Raw genomic sequence first — 21,457 nt, forward strand, 5'->3', positions numbered from 1 at the left:
TCTATGTTTTGGAATAGTTTGAGAAGAATAGGTATTAGCTCTTCTTTAAATGTTTGGTAGAATTCACCTGTGAAGACTTTTGGTCCTGGAATTTTGTTTGTTGGGAGTTTTGTTTTGTTTTGTTTTACTGATTCAATTTCATTGCTAGTAATCAGTTTGTTTCAATTTTTTCTTTCTTCCTGATTGAGTTTTGGGAAATTATATATTTCTAGGAATTTATTCATTTCTTCTAGGTTGTCCAATTTGTTGGCATATAATTTTTCATAATGTCCTCATATAATCCTTTGTATTTCTGTGATATCAGTAAAGAGAATTTTAGCTTGATTGTTTTGTTGAGGTTCTTTTGACCTGGGAGACATTCTTGACTTGGCCATCTAAGAATGTGTCAAGATGGTGATATCAAAATGAAGTCATTACATGTAAAAATTTTAATTTCCAAGTATCATTTGCATTGGCCGAGTTGTGGCTGTACTACGTCTAGGGCCCTGGGTGATTTTCAGAGCCTCAGCCTTTGTCAGACGTGATGTTGATACCCACCCTGGCTTTCCCACCAATTTGTTGCGAGGATCAAAAAGGCAGTTAGGAGAATTTGCTCCGTACCCTATAAAGAGCCATATAGTGAGGGATTACTGTTACGCAACTTTTTCTCTATTGTCAACTATTTACTGAGTAGCGCCATTACAGCAGTAAATGAGAATCTCTAAAGAAGAGAGATGGTGAATGGGACACATTAAATGGAGGAGCTGCTCAAGAGGCAGCCTGTCCCTTCTCCTGAGCTTCCTGGGCATTCATGTATTGGTTGGTCAAGAATGGGGAAAGGATGTTGTTCATGTCTCTATCACAGTGCCTCATTCAATGATGATACATGAGAACAATAAATATTGATGAGTGAGTGAGGTAATGAGTGAAATAGTTGCCTGACTTTCTAGGTATGGATCTTTCTGAGAATTAGAAAACAGCTTCCCTTACTCTGGTCCAATTCAGCCCTGAGTTTGGGTGTCTTGATTAGTAGGCAAGTACAGGATGGATATTAATCCCATTTGTCCCCTTGGTTAGAGAACCATGTGCGAGATGCAACTTGTGTAATAGGATGTAAAATTATGATAATCAGAAGAGGGAGGACGTCCTTCCGTTGTTTTCACTGAGTGTAGACACGTGGGGCATATGTGCTACTACCCTGTATCATTGGCTAAGAGTGTCTACTCTCTGCAACTTTGGCTTAGGGCCCTGAACTTACTGGAGGCTCCGTATCTTTTTGTTGTCAATACTCCGCAACTACTCAATGTAGGTGCCTTTGGGCCTGCATTTTTATGTGATCTTGCCAAAATAGATACTGTCAAGGTTCTTTTGAGCTATGCCCTCTTTATCTCTTTTTGCTTCTCGTCAACATTAAAGGCAATTCATGCCGAGATTCAGTATTAATTTGGACGGCTAGACTTAGGCATGCTCTGCTAGTTTTGATAAAGACGCCCTAGGAAGTTATTCAGGTGAAGCCGCCATTTGCAGATCGGGATTGTTGTCTGGCTTGATCATGGTGAGGCTGGTAGGCAGAACTTTGGGTCCCAATACAAATACCTGTTAGCACATCTGGAAATCACCTTAAAGAGGAAATCTCTCTGTTTCCAGCTAATGACTGAGCTGGAGCACAGAGAGGGTGCAGTATTCCATGCTGAACAAGAGGATTTAATTCACAAATAGACAAGAGACAGAGCAGTGGACAGGCCAGAGAACATCTATTTTTGGCCAGAAGAAAGGCCGGTAGGTGGAGATTTGTTTCTCCTTCTCTATGTGACACCTGCCGAACAGATTGCCGTGGAAGCTGTTCTTTGTAGGCCCCAGCAGAATAATACGTAACCTCAACACAGTGGCTGAGAACCTAGAGGATGACTTTCATTCATGTTTATCTCTCCATGAAACAATAATGATGTAGTAATTTCCATTTAGGGGTTTCCAGTTATGATGCGGGCTTTCAAAACCATTTGTCTTTAACAGAGCATGAACCTGAAAGAGTAGATTCTATGATCTCCACTGAAAGAATGAGTCAACTGAGTCTCAAAAACTTCTCTGGATTCAAACCTGGGTCTGTAAGGCCCCCAAATATTATGTTCCCTTCACCACGCCATGCTGCCTCTTACTATGCTAGAGGCCATTCTGGATTCCATAAAGGCACTTTCCTGTCTGTACTGGATCATTGTTTTAATCGCCTTTTCAGTAACTTAGCAGTTCTCAGACAAAGGTACAGGTGTAACTCCCACCTTCTTTAAGTGTAAGTTATACACAATGACCTTCTTCTAAAGAGTACAGTGTGGAAAGTGGGTAAAAAGAGCAAATTTATAGTGGAGAAGCCTGACAAACACTACCACAGCCAGCTCATCAAGGTGAACATCAACAGAGATTGCTCTGTGCCCTTGGTAACATGGGATGAGAAAGACACTTCACCTCCGTGGTCTTCCTGCAAGACCTCGTAGCCCCAGTCCAGTCACGAGGAAAACATCAGATTCCAGATGAAGACCATGCTACAAAATAGCTGTCTCATGTTCCTCAAAACTGTCCAGCTCATCAAAACCAAGAAAAGTCAGAAACTGTCATAACCAAGGGAAGTCTGAGACGTGACAACGCAGTGTGATCGGATATGCTTTCTGGATAGGATCCCAGAACAGAAAAAGGACATTAGGTGGAACATAAATAAATATGAATGCAGTTTGGACTTGAATTAATAATACTATATCAATATTGGTTCAGTGATTGTGAAAAAATGTTCCCTGTGAATGTAAGATGCTAACGATAGAAGAAACTGCTTATTAGTTTGATGGACACTCACCATATTATCTTCACACGTTTTCTGTAAATAATTTTAAAATAAAAAGGGTATAGTTTTATTTAAACATTTTTTAATGTTTATTTATTTTTGAGAGACAGAGAGAGTCAGAGCGCAAGTGGGATAGGGGCAGAGAGAGAGCGAGACACAGAATCTGAAGCAGGCTCCAGGCTCTGAGCTGTCAGCACAGAGCCCGATGCGGGGCTCGAACTCACGGACCGCGAGATCGTGACCTGAGCCTAAGTTGGAGGGTTAACCGACTGAGCCACCCAGGTGCCCCATAAAAATCTATTTTAACTATAAAAGCTCATAATTTTAAATCTACCATAATATAAGCAAAAGGAATTGGCAACTCAGGAATGGTGCCTTGTAGCTGACTATCTATATGGAGGAAAAGAGGATAAAACTTGAAATCTACCTAACACTGTACCAAAAAAAAAAAAGAAAAGAAAAGAAAAAAAAAATCTAGATGAATTAAAGACCTACATGTGGGAAAGAAAAGCAATGAAAAAGTTTTGAAAATAAAAAAATCTTTTTGGAATGATCTCATGGAACTGTGGTCCCCAGACCAGCAGTATCAGTTAGCATGCTTGGGGAATCTATTAGAAATGCAAATTCTTGGGCTCCATCCAGAGTAACTCTGAGGTAGCATCTACCTGTCTTTGTTGTAAAATGAGGACCACTGCAATAGAACTAACTTCATAAACAAGATAGGAAATTCAAGCTAAAAAGTGAAAGTTTGATAAAAATGGCTATCGTAATATTTAAAATGTGAAATATTTATTACACCATTGTCTTAGAAAAAAATAGCTGACCACAGATTAACATACGAAATATTCAGCACAGATAAATCTAGGGCAGTACTTTTCAACGAGGGGTGATTTTGTCCCCTGGGGAATTTACAGTGTCTGGAGACATTTAGGTCATCAAAACTTCAGGAAGGCGGTCATTTAGTTGACCAAGGACAGTGGGGTTGCTGCTAAACATTCTATAATGCACAAATAGTCCCACCCAACAACGAATTACCTGGCTCAACATGCATATAGTGCCGAGTTTGAGAAACTGTGGTGTAGAGAATTTCTTCAAACCATTAAGAAAATGATAATCAGCAAAGTAGTTTGGGCAAGTCACAGAGGGGAAAAAACCCAGATGACCAATATGCATATGAAAAGTGGCTCCAACTGACTAGTAGGTGGGTAAATGCAAACCATCACACCCCTTAGTTTGGCAAAAAACAAAACACTGAGTCTTGTAACTTCCTGTGTATTAGTTGCTTATTGTTGCTATAACAGATTACCAAAAACTCAAACTCAGTGGCTTAAAACAACAAATGTATTACCTTACGGTTCAGGAGGTCAGAAGCTCAAAGGCAGTCTCACTGGGTGGAAGGGAAGGTATCGGCAGGACTGGTTGCTTCTGGAAGCTCTAGCGGAGAATCTACTTCCTTGCCTTTTCCAGCTTCTAGAGGACACCTCCTTGCATCGTGGCCCCTTCCTCTGGGTCAGCAGCATCTTCAAGTCTCTGACTCTCTGACCTCTGCCTCTGTCCTCACGTCTCCTTCTCTGTCCCTCCCAACTATTTATGAAGGGCTCTTGTGATGACGTTGCCCCCACGTGGAGAGCTCAGGGTTATCTCCTGGTCTCAAATCTCCATTTGCAAAGCACCTTTGGCAATGATCAGGCAACCTGTTCCCAGGTTCCAGGGACCTGAACGTGGACATCTTCGGAGGGCCGTTATTCAGCCTACTTACTATGCCGTGAGGAGACCGTGGGGAAATGGGACACTTTTGCTTTGGAACCGTCAAACTGTTCTGGAGGGCAACCAGGCTTATTTAGTAATGTTGACGAACATCTTTCAACTCGACAACAGCATTTCTTAGTGGCTGTGTCTGAAGAACTCGTACACACAAGCCCAAGAAGAAATGCGCCCCAGAAGACAAGTACAAGGACTTTAATTGCAGCAGGGACAGTACAAAAGTGGGAAATAACCCCAGTTACCTCTTAGTTGTCAGGTCAACTCAAATCGAGATATCAACGAACTAGGTGTTTTTGTATCAACATGTATGAATCTATAAACTTAAAGTCGAGGGGGGAAAAGGAAAGGATACCCGTATTAGAATACCACTTATGTAAACTGTCATTCCTGTGGATTTATACATACACAGGAGAGATATGAAACATGCCTAAGCATGACTTACTTATACTAACTTGACAATGGAATGTCAGCCCATTCCATTCCATTCCACAATGGAAGCCCGAGGAGTGAAGGCTGAAGAAGAGATAGGAATGTGGCTTTATGTATTTGTTTAACTGTTCATTTTTAGAATTAAACACACACACACACACACACACACACACACACACACACACACAGAAACCCAAAGCCAATGTGACAAAATGGTAACGTTTTAAAAATTTCAGTAGTGCGTATATAGATGTGTGATGGTATTTCAAAATGAATGTTTCTAACTCTCAGAACACCCTGGGCCCAGAGGAATTCATTTTCCTATGGTGATATCTTCTGGAGAGTTCTGGTTATTATGGCACAGCCCGCAATTTTTTTTTCTTTTACTTTTTTGTCCTGAAAAGCCATTTACTACGATTTTGATTCGTGAGAATCCTTCCCTTAGAGCTCCATCACCCTGAAAGGAGAAGCTAATCTAATTTCTGCTATAAGGTGGCTAACTTCTATACTTCGTTTATTTGCTTTGCCTTCTTTGCCATCAACCCCTCAAACATCCATCAGGAGACCTCTGCTCCAGTTCCCACTCCCTGTGATTTTATGTAAGCCACTGAACTGTTCTGAGATTCACCTAGGACACGATGGCACTAGACCAAGAGCATCTTGAAGGGCCTTCAAGTTTTAAAATTCTGGTCCTCTGTAGTTACTTTGACTTTTTATCTACGAGCCTTCTCGCTAACTATGTTGTTGTCATTCTCTAGTATTATCTACTAGACCTGAAGGAATTGCTTTGGAGAACACAGACCTCTTAATTTGTTCTTAGAGGAACAGTCAAAAAAATTAAGATCTTTGAAGACCTGTAACAGCCCAAATAGTACTCAACCACCACCGGAGTTGTATTGATAGGGTGCTTCCAAGATCTAATTTTTTTTTTTAATTTTTTTTTAACGTTTATTTATTTTTGAGACAGAGAGAGACAGAGCATGAACAGGGGAGGGGCAGAGAGAGAGGGAGACACAGAATTGGAAGCAGGCTCCAGGCTCTGAGCCATCAGCCCAGAGCCCCACATGGGGCTCGAACTCGGGGACCGCGAGATCGTGACCTGAGCTGAAGTCCGACGCTTAACCGACTGAGCCACCCAGGCGCCCCATCAAGATCTAATTTTAAGAAACGAGGTGAAAGGGCCCCACTCTCTTTTCTAATAGTTCAGCATTTTAATGTTAAAAGGTACGTTTATCACTTGCTGTCTTGGTCTGTTAATTTGAATATTGGAATGGTTGGTATCATAGCAACGTGACACATTTGACGACTTCTCATCTTTTCCCGTGCGATCCTGTAAATTTGTGGTCGTCCTCTGTTGTACACGAACTCATTTCTCTTCTGCCTGGGGCATCAAATATTGGGGGTTCTATAGCACATCGTAGTTTATCAACATTCCCGTCTTTCTTAGGAACATGCATACATCGTATGCAAAGAGTGTGGCTGGTTTAATAGATGGGAACATCCCACCAAAGACAGAGGACAAGATAAGTCTCAACCATATTCTCAAAGAATTTACATTGCTTATTTCAATTTACCCTCGAAACAACTTAATTCAGTTCTAAATTATTATGCTCATTTTGCTGCTGAGAAAACTGGGGCTATCATGAGAAGCTGGTTCTATTACCAGGGTTTTGTAATCGGAAGAGCCAAGATTTAAATTCCAAATTCACATATTTCTCTAGTCAGTTGAAATGCCTCTCTTGTCAGTGAATACGAAAAGTAATGGCAAGGTAAATCTTGATGAGTTAAAGGAATTACAAATTGGAGCAAACCTGAAATTTGTTATTGAAGCAAATTTCCTGTTTGGAGCTTTTTTAGGGATGTTGGGAGAAAAACACCATGCTAAGTAACTAACTAAAATGTGTTTATTGGAAGTCGGCAGCTTTACTTAATTTATTAAAAATGGACAGACAGTATGATTCTGTGTGTTTGGCGCTGTGTAAAAATTCTTCAGATACATTTAAAAAGTTACTTTACGTGCTGTTTGGTTATTTGCGTGGAGGCTATTTACTTACAGCTGAGGAAGTCAGTTGTAGGTTAAATAAGAAACAAAGTGAAAAAACCAGGGTTGATAAGACAGAAAGGAGAGAGAGGGGGCGAAAAGGCAGTCAGTGTACAATGAATTTTGTTTGTACTTTTTTTTTTTTTTGGCTGTGGTGAAACTGATTAATGGGCAGGCGCGGAGAGGGCACACTGGGTATTCTGCCTTTGAGCCGATTCGTGGATCAAAAAAGCAATCGGGGTTGTTTTATGGCCTCATTTTATGGCCTCCCACTTTGAAATTTCAGCTGAGACAGATACTACAAGCAGGCAGCCTCCCCCAAGTGGCCTCACCCAGAGCCTGGGGGGCACCCACACCTTGGTGAGGACACCCCCCTGCGTGGTTCCCCCTCTTGTGTAATTCTCAGTACTGCCCTGTACTCTGCACACTCAGGTGAGGGGAGGGGTGTGGGGGGGTTCCTGGATGACTTTCCACTTAGGTCAATTTGAAGTGATCTTAAAAGACCAACAGAAAAGGGAAGAATGGTGCAGTAGACTGGGTCACCATTTGAGGGATGCGAGGAACCTGACTGGCCAGGAGATTGCCTCTGGGACAGGTGAGGGGACACACAGATAGTTTGGTGCTTTGGAGTCCTGGGGACTGCAGACGCCCCAGGGATCCAACTGGGGATAGCCCTGCAGACCTCACCCCGGGGCAGAGTGTGGCCATCCGTGATTTCTTTTCTTTTTTTTTTAATTTAAATTCAAGTTAGTTGACCTACAGTGTAGGATTGGCTTCAGGAGGAGAACCCAGGGATTCATCTCTTACGTAGGACGCCCGGTGCTCATCCCAGCCAGTGCCTTCCTTAACGCCCATCTCCCATTTAACTCATCGGCCACCCACCTCCCCTCCAGCAGCCCTCCGTGTGTTCTCCATATTTAACAGGCCATCAGTGATTTTTTAAGCCGGGTTTGGCACGCAGTTCAGGAAGTCTCTGCCTGCAGGGAGGGCAGGGAGCCTGCAGCCTGCAGCTGAGCTGCTGCCGGAGCTCAGGAGCAGGACGTTTTTTTTGTCCGTATCAGGGACCGTCCGGTGGCATCTCCTGTCACCTTCAACTTTAACCAAGTACCATAAGTCATTTTAAAAGTCGTAGCCTCCATCGGTAGCAAGCAAAGTCTTGCGAGGACAGTATTCTCAACCGCCTAATATCTTGTAAAAATGAATCCAGATACTTCCATGGTGCTAGAATTTTGAGTTCAGTCTTTGAAGATTCAGTTCGGTGTTTTGGACACAGTTATTCCTGAACGCCTCAGAATTACCTTAGAACACTTTGCCACTTTGCACGTCCAGGGGCTGCCTTCTGTCTACAAGTGACAGGTGCCTTCCTGTCTTTTCAGGGCAGATTCTCTCTCCAGTGTATCACTTACAACATCTTTGCATCGGTCTTCCTGTCTGAAGTCCTGGCCCACCTTCAAATATCTGAACTCCCCAATATTGCCTACACGGTTTTTAAAGGTAAGAGTCCGGGGTGGTTCTCCTTCCGCATCCTTTGTTGTAAAAACCGCTTACGTTTGGTCTCCCCATCCTTACCTCCCAACCTCTGACCAGACAGCACGTGACATTTTGTCTCTAGGCATTTCCAAATGCTCTTCCCTCAGCCCTGAACTATCTTTCCTTAAAACTATTTTCTCCCTGCTCTTTATTAACAGGCAGGCTAAGGCTTCTCTGTTAATTGAGTTGTAGGCCCACTTACAACGGGACGCAGGAAACTCTTCCATTAGGTAGCCTATCTCATTAGCATTGAGCAGAACCCCAAAGAAGGAGGTTGTGACCTTGAATGATGACACAGTAGGTCACAGTAGAGCCTTCGATATGTTTGGGCTGGGGAAAAACCTCCTGGCAGGGCAAATATCTGACTTTCGCAACGTGTCCTGAAGGAAGCCAAGGAAAAACAAAATTTGCAATGCCCATTCATGTGAAACATTTGAAGCGTCCTTGCCCAAACACTGTGTCACTGTGCACATCCTGATAAGAAATGATGAGATCCCATATCAGCCAAGCTGGCTGGTGCGACAGGCAGGTGATCCCTTTAGTTTCCCATGATTAAGTCCCAGAGTTCATTTTGGGGGATTCAAAATGAGGCGGTGGCATTGACACTGAGAAGAGAATAAATACAGGAAAATGAGAACTTGAGATGTCATGGCGTTCTCAGTGCAATCTCATTCCCAGCAACCTGTGCCCCTCATCATGATTCTTGTACCACTAGGTAGTACCTGCTAAGTTGGCCTCTGTTTCTTTATTAATTAATGAGATTAATGACATTTATCCCATCAGGATACTGTGAGGAATAATTTAGGTAATACTAATACAACAGTGGCACAGTCCTGGACCTAATAAATTATCACAAAATTTTATTTCTTTCTCTTACTACCATTATCTTTACAGGACTTTGTATTGTCCCAGTATCTAAGGCAGGTGGATAGTACCTGATCGTTAGAAGCAAAAAGATTCTTTTTTCTCATTCTTTTCTTACTGTCCTTTGACATATACATCAAAAGGCAAGTGCTGCCTCATCTATGAAGCTTCTTCTGATCCTATTGGCACAACTTACCATTTTCTCTTTCGTGGGCTCGTGTAAACCCATATGTAATTAAGTCAGTCTCCACCTAGTACGATGTAAGGCACTTTAAGGCAGGGCTTATGTCTTATTTTGTTGCTTTATTTCCATCTTAACATATTATATCTTGGCATATCGTGTTTAGTATATGTGTCCAGAATAAGTGAAGAATGAATGAGTGAGTTTGCAAGTTAACAGCTAACAATGCATTTAGAGAAAGGACATATGCACTCCTAGACAGAAGAGCATTTATCTGCTATGCTCAGGGTGACAGGTGCCCACAGCAGGGTCCAAGGGTTCTCTCTCTGTGCCCACAGTGCTGTAACCCCCACAGCCAGGACCACAGACCGTGTCTCATCATTCACAGGCTTTGCCCATCCTAAGCTCCTACAGGTCATGGCTTCCAGAAAACTGAAGGAGAAGGTTAAACATCATAGATTGGCACTTTCCTTGGTGTGCCTCGATTTGGAGCTTCATAAGCTAAAGCGTTTGGTTCCTCCACTTGTGTGACCAAGCTCTCTCCATATCCCTCTGTGGAGTGGATGCTGTGATAGACCTTCTAGATCTCCCTGCAGGATGAAAAGACTTATTTCCCCAGCTCCTAGGAGTCCCGCCAGCAGATCATACCTTAGTGAAACGGAACAGTCTTTCCCAAAGTCACACCCTCTTCCCAGGGCAGTTGATGTGCAATTACCGGAGGAGGCAGGGATGTAGTGGCCTGGACGTCTCACCCCAATGTGGGTCTCGAGATAGAAGGACTTCTATCTCAACGTCTCTTGAGATAGGACTATCTCAATTTCAGATCTCCCTTGACATCCGCTGAAGCCTTTGTTAACATCGCGTCACAGCCAAGCTCTTCCTCTGCTCAGTCCTGCCTCTCGCCCTTCCCCTCTCTTCCCTTGTAAACTCTCTGTGCGATCTTCTTGATCTCAGTCTGCTTTTCTGGGAACATACCCTGTGATGGTGGGTGCCAGGGATGGTGTAAGAAAGAAGATGCCGAGGCGAGATCTGGGATTCGGGTCCCTCTCCACCCGGCTGGCAGTGAAGCCCCCATCTAGATCACAGACAGTCGCTGGCATAGAGCTGGGTGTTTGTTGAAACTTCACCCTTGGTGAACTGGATAGTATCGCAGTGGCAGGAAATGCAGGAGCGGGGGCTCTCCGTTCGCAAAACGTGATGGCAAAAGCATAGGGTATGTGGCATGTACTGTATCCTATATACTATGAGGACAGTGAAATTGGATAGCTGTTGCTAAATATTGATACTTAGAAAAAGTGTGAGAAGTCTGAAAAGCTGGTTAATCAGCAATTGTAAGCTTAACGTGGGATATAGAAGGTTGGGGGGGAGGGGAGCACTCCAGGAGTCTCTCCCTTCCTGTCGCTAGGGGGCAAATAAAGCTGTGGACCAAACCCAGGTCTGACGCAGAAGAGTAACAGAGCTCCCAGAAGCTCTGTTGGAAATTTCAACCCAGGCAAGTGTGCTATGACAAAATTGTTGCCTCTTTGGGGAAAGAATGGGACGCTGACATGTGGGATGGGACGTCCGAGTTGACGAATCTAAAGATCTTGGATATTTAGGTTCCTGTGACCCCTTTGTGCCTGCCGAAGCGGTTCATACTTTCTTGTTAAGGGGCAGTACTCCTTGCTTGAAGATGGTACAGGGTTCTCTGCACTTGGGGACAACCTGTGATGACTCCTCAGGATCTGCCTCTAATTCCCCTTCGGGTCAGAAGGTCAATGACCAGGATTCAGTCACAACAGAATGTGGCTGGAGTCCTGCTAAGCCTGCGAAGGGAGGAGAGACAACATATTCCAAAGGAGTTAAGAACCTAGCCAATGGCCACTGGTAGCAGCCGGACTGGATTTTGAGTGTGCTCGATACGAGGGCAAGACTGGCAGAAATTTTCATACGGTGCCATGTCTCCGAAAGGTAGAACACATTGGTCTGAGAACCAAGAGGCAGAAGCCCAAGCGTACCACTCATTGCGAGCCCCAGTGATTCCCTTGGGAGAATATGTACTTCCCATATGCAAAATGATGGATTCTGAGGGTTTAGACACATTAGTTGTCAAAAGTGAAACACTTTCTTGGGGCGCATGGGTGGCCCAGTCGGTCGGGTGACCAACTTCAGCTCAGGTCATGATCTCACGGTTCGTGGGTTTGAGCCCCACGTCGGGCTCTGTGCTGAACACTTGCTCAGAGCCTGGAGCCTGCTTCAGATTCTGTGTCTCCTTCTCTCTGCCCCTCCCCTGCTTGTGCTCTGTCTCACTCGGTCTTTAAAAAATAAATAAATGTAAAAAAAATTTTTTTAAAGTAACACTTCCAACCAGAGAGGTCTAGCAAGATTCTCACGAAACTATAGGCTGTGGCTACTACCTGGGCACTGTAAATTCCTCTTGCCCAGGGAAGAACAGGAAACAGGAAGTCACCTTCTTGGAAGGGATGATCAGTGATCATCAGGCAGAGAAGGGGATACTGTTATATGGGGGCAGGGAAGAATATGTTTGGCGAGTGAGTACGCTCTTGGGCGCCTTTGGTATACCTTTGCCCAATGTTCATGGCAAAGAGACAAAGCAGCAGCCTTGGCCCAAAAATTGTGGTTGTGATCAGAGACTCGGGTTCTTCAGGAATGCAAGTGTCAATAATGTGACAAGATAAATCACTGAGAAAAGCAGAGGTGTTGGCTGAGGATGAAGGAAATCCAGAATCGACAGTAAAGGGGGCAGATAATCAGTATCTGTTGTGACCTCAAGACCAGGTGTCCCGGGAGGGGCCATATTTTTCCTTTTCCAAGCTTCCTTTAGGAAGAGAGGCCACCTGGGATCCTTCAGTATCTTCTCCCAGAATTAATTAATTAAGAACTACTTTTAAATTCAAGTACAGTTAGCAATGTTATGTTAGTTTCAGGTGTGCGATATAATGATTCAACAATTCTATGTGTTACTCAGTGCTCGTGATGAATGTACTCTTAATCCCCTTCTCGTTTCACCCATCCCCCCACCTGCCTCCCCTTTGGTAACCATCAGTTTGTTCTCTATGCCCGTGGTCTGTTTTTGTTTGTTTGTATCTTTTTGTCTTTGTTCACTTGTTTTGTTTTCTTAAATTCCACATATGAGTGAAATCACATGGTATTTCTCTTTCTCTCACTGATTGATTTCACTTCGCGTTATACCCCCGGATCCATCCATGTTGTTGCAAATGGCAAGATTTCATTCTTTTTTATGGCTGAGTAATATTCTATATTGTATGTATATACCACGTCTTCTCTGTCCATTCATATTTTAGTGGACATTTGGGTTGCTTCCATAATTTGGCTATTGTAAATAATGCTGCAATAAACATAGGGGTACATATATCTTTCGTGAGTTAGTATTTTTGTTTTCTTTGGGTAGTTACTCGGTAGTGGAATTATTGGCAATTCTGTTTTTAATTTTTGGAGGAACCTCCTGTTTCCACAGTGGCTATGCCAGTTTGCATTCTCCCCGATAGTGCGTGAGGGTTCCTTTTTCTCTGCATCCTCACCAGCACCTGTCGTTACTCGTGTTTTTGTTCTTAGCCATTCTGACAGGTGTGAGGTGATGTCTCCTAGTGGCTTTTATTTGCATGTCCCTGATGATGAGTGATGCTTTCATGTGTCTGTTGGCCATAGGTACATCTTCTTTGGAAAAATTTCGATTCATATTGTCTGCCCATTTTTGAATGAATTATTTGTTTTCTTAGTGTTGAGTTGTATAACTTCTTTATATATTTTGGATATTAACCCCTTATTGGATGAGTTATTTGCAAATATCTTCTCCTGTTCAGTAAGTTGTCTTTTTTTGTTGATGGTTTCCTTTGTTGTGCAAAAGCTCTTTATTTTGGTGTGGTCCTAATAGGATAATTTTGCTTTTGTTTCCCTTGCCAAAGGAGACCTATCTACGAAAATGTTTCTATGGCTGATGTCAGAGATCACTGCCTATGTTTTCTTCTAGGAATTTTATGGTTTCAGATTTCACATTTTGATCTTTAATCCATTTCGAGTTTATTTTTGTGTGTGGTTGTTCAATTTCGTTCTTTTTCATGTAGCTTTCCGGTTTTCCCAACACCATTTATTGAAGAGACCGTCTTTTCTCCATTGTATGTTCTTGCCTCCTGTGTCACAGATTAATTGACCATGTAAGCAAGGGTGAATTTCTGGGCTCTCTATCCTGTTCTGTTGACCTGTGTGTCTGTTTTTGTCCCAGTACCATACTGTTTTGATTACTACAGTTTCGTAGCATATCTTAAATTCTGGGATTGCGATACCTCCCAGGCTTTATTTAAAGAGTTGGACTTCAGTACTGCAAGGGGGTGGGGGGGCGGAGGGACTCCCGTGGACACGACTGTCTGTCAGGACCGAAGGTCTTGTTTTCCCAGATGCTGGGAGTGCTCCCAGCAGACAGCTCTCAGCTGTTACAGCCTTCTTTGGGAAGTGCCTAAACGGAAAGAGTTGCTTGGTCCAAGGCTATTCCTATTATGGGCCAGCCCGTGTCTAATGACGGGTTGAAGCAAGGCTCTAAAGGCTCCCACTTGGAACACTGCCGAAGAGCGAACCTATCTTTAGGATTCCTTGTAATCTCAGCTGAGGACTTTTTTGACACTGCATCCCAGTCCAGCCTCTCCTTCTGCTTAATTCTTCCTCTTTCCTTTCTTTCCCTTCCACAGACCTTGTTCCCAGGAATATTCCTGATACGTTTTTTCTTAGTATAGTTAACACACCGTGTTACATTAGTTTCAGGTATACAGCTTAGTGATTTGACAAGTTTATGTATCATGCTGTGCTCACCACCAGTATAGCTACCATCTGTTACATCGCTGTTATAATATCACTGATTATATTCCTTATGCTCTGCTCTTCATTGCTGTGACTTACTCATTCCATCGCTGGAGGCCTGCATCTCCCTCTCCCCATCACCCATGTTGCCCAGGCCCCCACTCTTCTCCCCTCTGGCAGCCATCAGTTTGTAGTCGGTGTTTATAATTCTGATTCTGCTTTTTGTTTGTTCGTTTTTGTAGATTCCATTTGTTAGTGGAATCACTTGGTATTTATTTCCTCATTCTGCCTTGTTCCACTTAGCATAATACCCTCTAGGTCTGTCCATGGTCTCAGCACAATCTCATCCTTTTTGATGGCCGTGTACTATTCTGTCGTGTATATACAACACTTTTTCCTTATCCGTTTGTCTATCAATGGACGCCTGATAAAATTTTTATATGCTGATCTTCATGACTACCTCCGAATGAAACCGTCCTACAATACCAAATCAATGTAATGACCGGACCATTATATTATTTCTTTGGATCTTTGTCCTTAGCCGGTAACGTGGCTAGCCTTTCAGCTTCCTGAAAAGTTGGGAATCCATATTTCTCTGGTCAGCTCCAATGGCGAAGACCTTGTTTCTTGTTTGACCACAGCTCCCTGAACTTGGACTTTTACCTTGGTCAACAGCACATACGCTCCCACCATGCTCCATCATCCTTGAGGAGTGTTGCCCAACCTCTTTAGCTGATCTCTGATCCTCCCAAAGTAGGACTCCACCTACTCATTCGCTTCTGGGATCTTCTTTTGTGATTCAGCCTGCTTCATCTATCTTCTGTTTCTAGAGTCTCAGGCTTGGGTGTAAGTAGAGCGAAGACCGAATTCTGTTCTCTCAAAGGCCATATGGATTCTGGTGTCTAGGATGAGGCTGGGGAAGCATTACCACATGGAAGTAAAGACATGTCTCCTGAAGAAGGTAGGCATCTGCAGGAACCTCCACAGAAATAGCCTTTATTACGTGGTGATTTGCAGACTGACAGTGTTAAGGAACTAGGAAACAACCATTTAAGCTGTAATCATCACAAAACAAGCTATGATTTTGGAAACTGACACATGGAAAAGTGTTACATGCTAACAATTACAATCAGGAAACCAGTGGTCAGAATGGAATGAAAGCAAAGTGGAATGCCTTAAAAGAAAAGTCTCTTTAGACATGATTTGGTCCCTGCAGAAAATCGCATGGCTGACACATCTCAGTGTTTAACTTGTTATTATTATTTTTAATGCCAGCATCTGTCCCCTGGTCTCCTTTGCGATCATACCCTGAAGAGAAAGTGTCCTGTTCACGACACCAGTCTTAGACATATATGAGATACTATGAATATATTACAACTTTATGAAGCTGAAGTTGACTTCAGAGTACAAATTTTATGTACTAAACTAGCAAGTAAATTTTCTTTCTTTGGACTTCCTAAAAAATGTGCAATCCCCATGCTCTGTCTGCAGAACCTAGAAAGTGCCTGTTGCATAGTAAGAACTTAACAATTTTACTGGTATTAGAATCCCTTCTGAAATCCACGATTTCTATGAGAAACTCACTTTAAACACTTTAAAAAGTTACGAATAGGTTAAAAATAAAAAGATAGAAAAGATAGGCCACGTGTATACTAGTAGTAAAAACAGAATGGCTGGGGTAGCTATGTTAATGTCAGACAATGTCAACTTTAGAGCTTAGGAAATTAACAAACATAAAGCAATACATTACATAGTGACAAAAGGGTCAATTCACCAAAAAGACATACCATTTCTAAATGTGTATACCCCTTATAAGGGTGTTTCAGAATACATAAAGTGAAAGCAGATGGAACTGAAAGGTGAAATGGATACATCGGATTCACAGAGTTGAAGACTTTCATCCCGTTTTCAAAGTAAATAGAATGAGTAGAGACAAAATCAGTAAAGAGGTAAGAAAGTTGGATCTAACTGAGATTTATAGACCACTCCACCTAACAAAAGCAGAATACACATTCATTTCAAGTTCAAATGAAGACTTACCAAGAGTTACCAGGTCCTGCATCATAGAACAAACTGTAAACATTTGAACAATTGAAATCTTAGACATTTGTTGTCTAACCTCTTTGGCTTGTAGGGGGTCATGTTTGTGTCCATGTGGCATTTTCCCCGTATGCATGTGTATCCAAATTTCTCCTTCTTATAAGGGCACCGTCATATTGGATTAGGGACCCACACTAACTACAGAATGATCTCATTCTAATTTAACTGGTTACATTCTTAGAGACTTTATTTCCAAATGAAGTCACATTCTCAGGTAGTGGTGGTTAGAACTTCAGTGTATGAAATTGGGGGAGGGGACCCAATTCAATCCATGATAACTTACATTATAAAAAGAGGACTTCACTTCTTCTATAAAAAAGAAATCAACAACCTAATTTTCTACCTTAAGAAAATCGAAAAAGAAAAAAGGGAAAGGAAGGCAATAAGGTAATATAGGTAAAAGTAGAAGTCAGTCAGAATAAAAACAGAGTAATAATACAGAAAATCAATGAAACCCAAAGCTTATTTTTAAAATGGTCAATGAAATCGTTATACCTCTAGTCAGACTCACAAAGCAAAAGAGAATATGCAAATTACCATGATCAAGAATGAGAAGGGATATCTATACAGACCTCACAGGCATTAAAAGGATAATAAGAAAATGTTAAAATATTCATAAGAACATAGTAATAAGAAACTATCACAAATGTTACAACGTATTAGAGTTCCAAACACACGCAGTTGATGATTTCGATGAAATCCAGTCATTCCTTGAAAGCCACACACTGTCCATAGTCACCAAGAATAGGTAACCTGAAAAGAACTGTATCTATTGAAGAAATTGTACAGTAAAATAGTCAAAGAAGTCCTCCGAAAGGAAACTTCAGACTCAGATGGTGTCACAGGCAGAGAAGAAAAGGCGAAGTCTGCAAGATTGGTAAGGAGGTCCCCTAGGTAGGAGACTTTCTTTATCAATTGGTCTGCCCCCGTGGTTTACCAAAGTAGGCTCTATGACACCGGAGTCACTGGAGAAGTCCCGAAGTTGTGACCCCTGGTGGGGAAGAATCTAAAGAGGATCTGTTTATCCGGAGAACTAACTCCCCTTTGTAGACCATTCTAGATAGGAGGGACCTCAGAATTCTTTTCTCGGGTGATCCTGAACTTCCTTCTAAGGGTCTACATGGGCCTCTTTCTGAGTGCACCTCTATGCCCCAGAGTTGTTTTCAGAAAGCATAGACTTAATTGGACAGTCTTAGAAGATTCCTAGAGGAGTGCACACGGTGCAGGAGGACCTTTGCAGGGCAGAAAGGAGGAGGGGTGAGAAGAGACGAAGGGCTGGCTTCTGGTGGGAGCCAGAGCCTGGGGGCCTGGCTCTCCTCTTTGCACTGCCATTTTCTAACAGGGATTTCCAAAGGGTTTGAGCATCCTAAATTTGAACATGAATACCATAAAGTCATGTGTTTTTTAGGGGTGGGCACGATATTCAGGCATCTGTTAGCTTGACGTAGAAGCTCGACGTTAAATACCTAGACACATGGTAAATGGGATCTGTTTGTGCTGTTATTCTGAGCCCCTCAGGGTGAGCGCTGGGGTGGGGGTGGGTACCTTATCTGCTGCCATATCCTGAACACCCAGAACAATGCTTGGCACAAAGCACGCAGTCAATAATAATTTCAAATTAATGACTGTGTAGATGAATGAATGAGTTTAGTCCTCACGACATACCTGGAAAGATCCTAGCTGAGAAGAAAGTGGCGATGGTAAAGCATTGACACAATGGTGGATAGTTAGATCATGATCTGAGAAGAAAAAATTCTTTAGGAGATTAGACATAAGCAGTGTGTTATTACCTGCTCTGCTGGCCTGTGTAGAAGTCAAGTCTATGAACACATCTCAGATGAGCATCCTGATCCCCCGTGGGCTGCCACATGCTACGTTTCAAAACTAGTAGCTTAGGGGCACCGGGGTGGCTCCGTGGGGTTAAGCGTCTGACTTCCACTCAGGTCACGATCTCATGGTTCATGAGTTTAAGCCCTGCACTGGGTTCTCTGCTGTCGGCACGGAGCCCGCTTCGGATCCTATGTCTCCTTCTCTCTCTGCCCCTCCCCTGCTTGTGCTCTCTCTGTCTCTCTCAGAAGAAGTAAATAAACTTGAAAAAAGAAAAAAAAAAAAGAATACTAGCTTAGCCCTTTCTTTGGAACTCATGACATTTCCACCGTGGGTCCCAACTATGAGATGATGTAGCAGTGACTCAGATGGCTTCCCCGCCCTCCAGGACCTTACTCAGCATTTGTCATGTTAACGAAGGACATGTTGATTCTCAGGAAGAACTTTGATTCCAGAATGATTTCTGAACTTTTAGGAATCTCAGCTCTGAAATAACTGATGGTATTCTTGGAAGAACATTAATTGGAGAACAAAGCAAGAGATCTGGGAGTGATAGAACATGTTTGCCCCATGCTGATGAAAATTCTCCATCTACTATTTGAATTTAAATGAAGCAGCTTTAAAAAGTTTTCCAAGCTCCTTATGTTCCTGTAACACAAAGTCACGATTATCATTCAACTTCAAGATGAATTATTTTCAGCCGTTCTTTGTATCAGGGGGAGGATACACCAAACAAGCAGTTTAATTATTTAAAAGAACTTTGGAGCAATTAAACTTTTCCTACAAATACTACACGAGTAAAGCAGACGGACAGAAAGTAATGTATTAACTCTTTGCCATTCAAATGGCTCATTGAGTCTCCAACGATCATATGCTACAAATAGGATATTTATATCACATGCAAATTTAGAGGCTGAAAAAGCATCCGTGGTAAACTTTCACATGGCTCACTGGCTTATGGTCTTTAATGATTAAGCCACAAGGGAATAATTACTTCACCAATACCTCATTTATCCTCTCTCTGACTTCCTCCTTAATTCTGTCAATTCTATTCCTAAATAAATGGCCATGCCCACCATTTCTTTTAAAACGCAACTAACTGCTAAATCGAGAACGGGAAGGTAAAATCAAATATACTTATAAATAGATGTGTAATTGTTTACATTGCTTTTGAGTTGAAAATCACGTCTCTAAAATAAGACAAACAGACGTAAGGTATTGAATCCTGAAGAGCATACTAGTTAGCGTATATTTAAGCTAATTTACACAGTACCGAGCTATAGAACTGTTACTATTTGATTAAAGCCTTTTGCCTTGACTAGACATGTTTGTAACAGGAAACTGAAAAACCCATTTCGATTTCAAATGCATTTCTTTCTTTTTTTTTTTTTTTTAATTTTTTTTTTCAACGTTTTTTATTTATTTTTGGGACAGAGAGAGACAGAGCATGAACGGGGGAGGGGCAGAGAGAGAGGGAGACACAGAATCGGAAACAGGCTCCAGGCTCCGAGCCATCGGCCCAGAGCCTGACGCGGGGCTCGAACTCACGGACCGCGAGATCGTGACCTGGCTGAAGTCGGACGCTCAACCGACTGCGCCACCCAGGCGCCCCTCAAATGCATTCCTATAACCATCCTACCATCAACATGGAACTGTTAAGAATACGATGTACAAAGTGCTAAATACACGAGTGCCCTGATACACAAGTACATTTGTACTAAAGGTCCTTGGCGTAAAAGACAAATTCATATAGAATTGGCTTCTGAATTTATATGTGGTCCGTGGCATAATTAATGAGCGAGCTGATAATTTTCCTGAGTCTTACCCAGGGCTTGGTCTTCAGTTCACTGTGTGCCCTCTGTGTGTGTGTGTGTGTGTGTCCGGATGTGTGTTGTTTATAGCTAGAGTATCGCGTGAGTATATTCGTTACTATATTCTTAACAGAGATATTAGACACACTTAAAACTTTCTCTCCTAATCTGTTAATCCAGTTTTCTTTATGTTCCTCCTTATCTTTAAATGTGCCTACTGGATTTTTAATTTATGTTGTCATTTTTATTTTTTAAAGTTTATTTACGTTAAAGACGGTGTAGTATTCATTCCTGGAGTTGAGTCCCGTGATCCATCACTTACATATATATAACAGCACCCAGGGCTCGTCCCAACCAGTGCCCTCCTAAATGCCCATCACCCATTTAGCCCATCCCCCGACCCACCTCTCCTCCAGCAACTCTCGGTTTATCCTGTCTTTCAGAGTCTCTTATGGTTTGCATCCCTCTCTATTTTTATCTCACTTTTCCTTCCAGTCCTCTGTGTTCATCTGTGTTGTTCTTAAATTCCATATATGAGGGAAATCATATGATATTTGTCTTGCTCTGCCTTATTTTGCTTAGCGGAATAAACCTAACCCTCCCCCAGGCCCTGTGGCACTTGGGTTGTGAGAAAGTAGCCATCACTCAGAGGGCCCCTAAAGAAACAGTCTCCTTGGAGTGACTCAAGTTTTAGAGGCGAAGGAAATCCAATGGAAGAGATCGAGGAAGTAGGGAGTTTTGTTGATGCCAGATGGAGTCTTCCAGGGAACACGAGGGAAAGGTTTGAGAGCTTGGCGGGAGTGAAAATTTGTGTCCGGTTATGGAGCCCTCGTAGAGCCCTAGGAGCAAAATGTCCTAATGTCAGTGGTGGCACGGGTGGCTCGGACAGCTAGTGGTCCCTGAGATGCTGAGGAGTGTAGGAATCCAAGGGCCTGTTCTGGCGGCCTAAAGGAAATGTGAGTAGGCACTTCTAAGTTCAGTATCCTTTTCACACCTGGCCTTTCGTGTCACTGTGATCGGTGGGGCAGGCGATGTTTGGCTACAAGGACTAAACCAAGACTGGCATCGCTCCGGGGGCTCCCTTGCATCAGGTCCCCGTTGGCCTTTTTGAACTAAAGTCAGTGGGGTGGCTTCTCCAAGTTCAGCAGACACTCTGAAGCCTCCACCCACTCGGCTGTGGCCTCTGGACCTGCCACTAACGGTATGTGTGGGCCTCATTTCCGTCATAGACAAAAGGAGGACACGGGCCCACTTTGGTGCTTCTCCAACTTTTCCGCCACACGTGTCCT

The sequence above is a fragment of the Panthera onca genome, chromosome C2 (genome assembly GCF_046562875.1).
Source record: "Panthera onca isolate mPanOnc1 chromosome C2, mPanOnc1 haplotype 2, whole genome shotgun sequence".
In the NCBI taxonomy this organism is placed as follows: domain Eukaryota; kingdom Metazoa; phylum Chordata; class Mammalia; order Carnivora; family Felidae; genus Panthera; species Panthera onca.